At 41.4% G+C, this 6,000-nt stretch overlaps 1 protein-coding gene across 1 annotated transcript in view; it reads right to left on the bottom strand.

Annotated features, from left to right (window-relative positions):
* Nucleotides 1-6,000, bottom strand: part of MSH2 (mutS homolog 2) — a 75,318-nt gene that overhangs the window by 41,864 nt on the left and 27,454 nt on the right. The window lies entirely within an intron of this gene.

A 6,000-nucleotide genomic window follows, 5' to 3' on the forward strand; every position in this document is an offset into this window, starting at 1 on the left:
AAGTTCATTGCTTCCCCTAAGTCAATATATAAAATCTTGGCCTATTCGAAGAACTACAAAACATGCAGCTCATATTGCTTTTGCAATTTATTGGAATCCACAGCTTTCCATTTTCTTCCTTGTAACTCACCGCAAGAAATGTTTCGGGGGAAGGGGAGGGGAAAAAAAGAAATGTTTTTACATCATGACCCAGCACATGCATGCATAGATATTGTAGGAGGCATCATATGCCACCTCAAAACATGCCACTTTAGAGTCCTTAAGGCCTATTTTGAGCTGACAACAATTAAGAAGCAAAAAGAAAAGCCCTCTGCCTTCTCCCTATTTGCCCAAAAGCAGGACATAAATTTACAGATGTCCTCTCCCTCCTCTCTTTACCAGAAAGAACAAAAGTTAACCACAACATTAGACCCTTATCAGCCTGGAAATGGTACCAGAGGAATCTACATAACAAATTTTAGCCTTTATCTACCATTAGCTTCCCATAATTTGCAGCCCTAGAAACTCAAAATCCTTCTCCTTTGTCTTGTCTCTTCTCTGAAAATTTATTGTTCCTTTGCTAAGATGTTATATATGCCCACGTTCTCATCAACCCTGGAGTTACTTATCTGAGTGCTCCAGTGTAAAAGCATAAACTTGTTTTTCTCTTGTTAATCTGTCTTTTATCAGTCTTATAGGGCCTCAGCCAGGGAACCTACTGAGGGTAGTAGAAAAAAAGAAATTTTCCTTCCCTACAATATATAATTAAAATAGGCTACACAAACAATACTTATTACTCTTACTATATGTAATGTATTGTTATTTTTCTTTCATATTTAATTTATCCAAAAATACTAGTTTTCACCCACTACACTAATTTCATTAACTCACTACTGGGTCACAACTTGCAGTGTGAAAAGCTGTATTACAGATCCTACTGCAGTAACATATATATAGACAAAAGGTAAAGTTTAGTAATCAAAGGTAGGGTGGGGGCACCTGGCTGGCTGCCTCAGTTGGTAGAGCATGCAACTTTTTTTTTTAAGTGTTTTTTATTTTTTTTTTAAGATTTTATTTATTCATTTGAGACAGAGAGAGAAAGAGACCATGAGCAGGGGTTAAGAGGCAGAGAGAGGGAGAAGCAGGCTCCCCACTGAGCAGGGAGCTCAATGTGGGGCTCAATCCCAGGACCCCGAGACCACGACCCAAGCCGAAGGCAGAAGTTTAACCAACTGAGCCACCCAGGCGCCCCGAGCATGCAACTCTTAATCTTGGGGTCGTGAGTTTGAGCCACACGCTGGGCGAGGAGCCTACTTTAAAAAGGGGAGGGGGCAAGGAAAATCAACCATGGGCATGGCAAATGGTCCGAGGTTCAGAAGGCTATGAATGAGCAACCATTTCCTTGTATTTGTAAACTAGAAGAGCAGTAAATTAACCCTCAAACTACACAAGGAGAAAGGAAACAAATCAGCTTTCTAAGTTTCTTAACTATTTACTGATCTCTCCAACAGCATTTACAATTCCTCCATCATCAAAATGTTCTTCCAGCATATTATATAAGGGGAAAATTATGCTGCCCCCAGAGTAATCACCTAAGCAAGATTTCTGAACCTTGACAATACTGACATTTAGGCTAGACAATTCCTTGTCGTGAGGGGCTCTTCTGAGCTCTTTAACAACTTCTCTGAGTTCTACACTTGACACTCTGGTGACAACCAAAATGTCTCCAGGCACTGCTATACGTCCCCTTGCCCCAGGTTGAGAACCACCAGCTTAAAGAAACTTGAATCACTTTTTAAAAGATGAAAAGGGAAAAATAACTAAAATCCTATAGAAATGTCAAGGTAATATCTAGGCAGGGCGCCTGGGTGGCTCAGTTGGTTAAGCGACTGCCTTCGGCTCGGGTCATGATCCTGGAGTCCCGGGATCGAGTCCCACATCGGGCTCCCTGCTCAGCAGGGAGTCTGCTTCTCCCTCTGACCCTCTTCCCTCTCGTGCTCTCTATCTCTCATTCTCTCTCTCTCAAATAAATAAATAAAATCTTTAAAAAAAAAAAGGTAATATCTAGGCAGCTGGCAGCAGATACGTACTATGGCAAATGCCAAATTAGTGGGCGGGGGAGGTCCTGCTACCAAACTGGTCTTATACTGTGTACCAGTCCCTGGGGCTATAAACAAACTTCTAGAACACTTCAGGTACTTACTGCTCCAGAAGACTTATATGGCTTGTACTCTAGATTTAAAAGATAAAACAGAACTTGAGCAGACAGATGCAGTCAAGTCCCATAATCCAATAAAGGAAATTTGGGTCTTCCTACCTAAACCTCTGGGGCTCTAACTGGCCATCTCTAAGTTCAGTTCAAGATCACCAGCACAGAAGTCACTTGGAAGCGGACAGTACAATATTCCTGGGGGTGAAATTTCCATGCGCTTCTCATGCACCAACAGTTCAAAGTCTGAGTCCTAACAATCACAAGAAATCCCTGAGCTCCCATGATAAAGTGGGGAAAGTGACTAAAGGGGTGAGGAAAGGATAAAAGAAACCTGATGCTTGGCTGACTGACCCCTGATCTTTTTCTCTTCTTTTCCTAAGATTCCCGTATCCTTAGGCCACTCTTAGGTAATTGACGAATCCACAGAGAAGATATTTCTAATCAAGAATCTCCCAGGGGTGGGGCGCCTGGGTGGTTCAGTCAGTTAAGCGTCTCCTTTGGCTCAGGTCATGATCTCAGGGTCCTGGGATAGAGCTCTGCATCGGGTTCCCCACTCGGAGGGAAGCCTGTTTCTCCCTCTCCCTCTGCCTGCCACTCCCCCCTGCTTGTGCTGTCAATTAATAAAATATTAAAAAGAAGAAGAAGAAGAATATTCCAGGGGTGCCTGGGTGGCTTAGTTGGTTGTGTCCGACTCTTGGTTTCGGTTCAGGTCACGATCTCAGAGTGGCGGGATTGAGCCCTGCATGGGGTTCCATGCCCAGCAGAGTCTCCTGGAGATTCGCTCTCTCCCTCTGCCCCCTCCCTGTTTGTGCGTGCTCTAATAAATAAATCTTTAAAAAAAAAAATCTTCTTAAAAAACAAAAGATGATCTTTTAAAAAAAAAATGCTTCTTCCCTATTCCATCTATTTTATCACTGTTTCCTCTCAAACTGATCAGGGAATAGGTCCCAAGTCATCAGCACCACCTTTTGGCCCTGTAATCTGCCAAAATGACCAACACAAACGGAGAGAGGCACCCACTATGTTCTCTAGGTCTTTTAGAGAACAGAGTTGGTCCTTTGGCCACAGACATGCGCAGCTACAAGCAAGATGATGACACTGTATAGACATCAGGGGAATGGCACTATTCAAAAAGTAACACCCCACGAACGTTACCATGGCAAAACTCAAAGAGTTTACACAGTGTTATCCAGCATGCTGATAACTAAGGGCAAGATTCTTGCCAAGAGAATTAGTGTATATACTGAGCATATTAAGCATTCAGCCTTTCCAACCTGTGAAGGAAAATGATCAGAGAAAACGGAAGCCAGGAGAAAAGTACCTGGGTCCAAGTGAAGCACCAGGCTGCTCCATGCAGAGAAGCACACTTTTTAAGAACTACAGAAAAAAGCCTGAGCTGCTGGAACCCATTCCCTATGAATTCATGGCATGATAGACATTAAAAAAAAAAAAAGACCTCTGGAATGTAGAAATGTTTCTCTTAGTTGAGTAGAAGTGTGATGTCCCCTCCCCCAAAGAAATACTTAAAGCAAACTTTGTGTCCTTAAAAAATCATCAACACCATTCAAGAGCATAGAGTTCCAGTAGGTCTCTAAGAAGTAAGACAGCAAGGGAATAAAACAGCTTCTAAAACATATAGTACAAGGCACTTTACACAGCCGCCTCAATCTTTGGTCCAGGTATCATTAAAAGCTCAATAAATTGCTAGTTTCACAGTCTGTTCAGTATGCCATTTCAGAAATAATTACAGTGTCAGTTTATGTGCTGGCTAACAAGTTTTTTAGAAGGATTGCTCTGCTAACTGTTTCTATGACAATGCCACTCTTAAATCACAATTTGAGAAGCTCCAAAGTTACTGTTGGCATAACACAGTATACCTGTCAATCCTACACAATAAAATTATTCAGCTGTACACAATATGACACAGCAATTTGCAAACTGACTAGAATAAAAGAATTTTTTAGGGTCAGTTCATCTCTAAAATTGGAAGAGAGTAAATCATGAAATTAATCATGAAAAGTTTGGTATCCTAAAAAACCCACATCCTGTCCTTTCTTTAAAACTAGCATTTCTGGGGATGTCTAGGTGGCTCAGTCAGTTAAGCGTCTGACTCTTGGTTTCAGCTCAGGTCACGATCTCACGGGTTGCAGGGCTCTGTGCTCAGCATGGAGTCTGCGTGAAACAGGACTCTCTCCCTCTGCCCCACCCCTGACTCGCATTCTCCCACTCTCTCAAGTAAGTCTTAAAATTTTTTTTAAAAAACTAGCATTTCTGATCTCTGATTTTAAGAACGGCTGCCTGGCATTTCACAACAGCATATTCATATGGCTGAGAACAATTTTGGTCCCTAAAGAACTACAATCATAGATTTCTGAGTCTCTTCTTTACCTGTTCTCACATGATTAAATGCAGTCAGAACCACTCATCTGATGTGTACTCTGCTAGGCCTGAGAGGATTAAAAAAGGAAAAGCATGACAAGACATAAAGAGAGGAACATGTTTTTAAGGAATATTCAATCTAGTGGAGGACATGCTCCATCTTACAGTTAGTGCTGAGATAAAAAATGTAATGAAACATGACATGGATAAGAAAACTTCACTTTGGGGCATTTCGTCTGCCTGTACTTTGCACAGTTGGGATTTACAGAAATAGGACTTGGGGGAGACTACTTGGGATGGGAGGCCACAGCAGAGACTTGAAGGGAGAAAAGTAACAGGATGCAATGGGAAACTGAAGCAGAGAAAGAACAGGAAAAACTATGTCCAAAGGTAAAATGAAAAGGTTGGCTTTGGAAAGGAAAAAGCACTATTTCTTCTTCTAAGAGCCAGGGAGTAAGACTGAAAATACAGATATATTTTGAGACTATAAGGATTAAGGAGATGATCTGCTTAGAGGTAGGAGGCAGCTGAAGACTTTCAAGAAAAGTGTAAAATTTTGGATTGGTCCCTTTAATTTGTCACATAATAAAAGTAAGAGGAGACACACTCTGGGCCTGGACTAGTAACTAAAGATAACCTTACACAAAAGGATAATATAACCTGGAAAGACATAAGTGTAGGGACCTAGGAGTACACCTCTGCCTCAAAAAGCATGATATACTATCACATAAGCTTCATCACTATTTATCTAAATTTACAGGAACCATACTTTAATTCAGAGACTTATGTTTCTATTAAAACTGCTACATGGGGCACCTGGGTGGCTCAGTCGTTAGGCATCTGCCTTCATCTCAGGCCCTAATCACAAGGTCCTGGGATTGAGCCCAGCATCGGGCTCCCTGCTCAGTGGGGAGCCTGCTTCTCCCTCTGCCTGCTGCTCCCCCTGCTTGTGTTCCCTCTCTCGCTGTGTCTCTGTCAAATAAATAAATAAAATCTTTAAAACAAATAGTAATATAACAAAGTTCTTTTTTTTAATTCAAATATTTTTATTTTATATACAAAGAGCTGGCATTAGGGTAGGTTATCTTGGACATCTGTAGTTAGGTAGGTCTCTCTTGGGATGACCCATTCAAGGAAGTTCACTTAATCCAATTTAATGAAGCCCATATTCTTCAGGCACTGACAAACACTAGTGGCACATATTGAGGCCCTATTTCTGGATCAGACCATGCCACTTTATGCTGATGAGGCAAGGACGAGAATCCTGGCTAAATTTCTTTTTTAAATACTTTTTTCTTTTTCTAAAGTAAACTCTACCCCCAACATGGGGCTTGAACTCATGACCCGGAGATCAAGAGTTGTAAGCTCTACTGACTGAGCCAGCCAGGTGCCCCTAGCCAATTTTTTTTTATTTTTTTTTTATTTTTTAT

Source organism: Callorhinus ursinus, unplaced genomic scaffold (assembly GCF_003265705.2).
Source record: "Callorhinus ursinus isolate GAN/ISIS: 27379988/994484 unplaced genomic scaffold, GSC_fseal_2.0 scaffold10, whole genome shotgun sequence".
Lineage (NCBI taxonomy): Eukaryota > Metazoa > Chordata > Mammalia > Carnivora > Otariidae > Callorhinus > Callorhinus ursinus.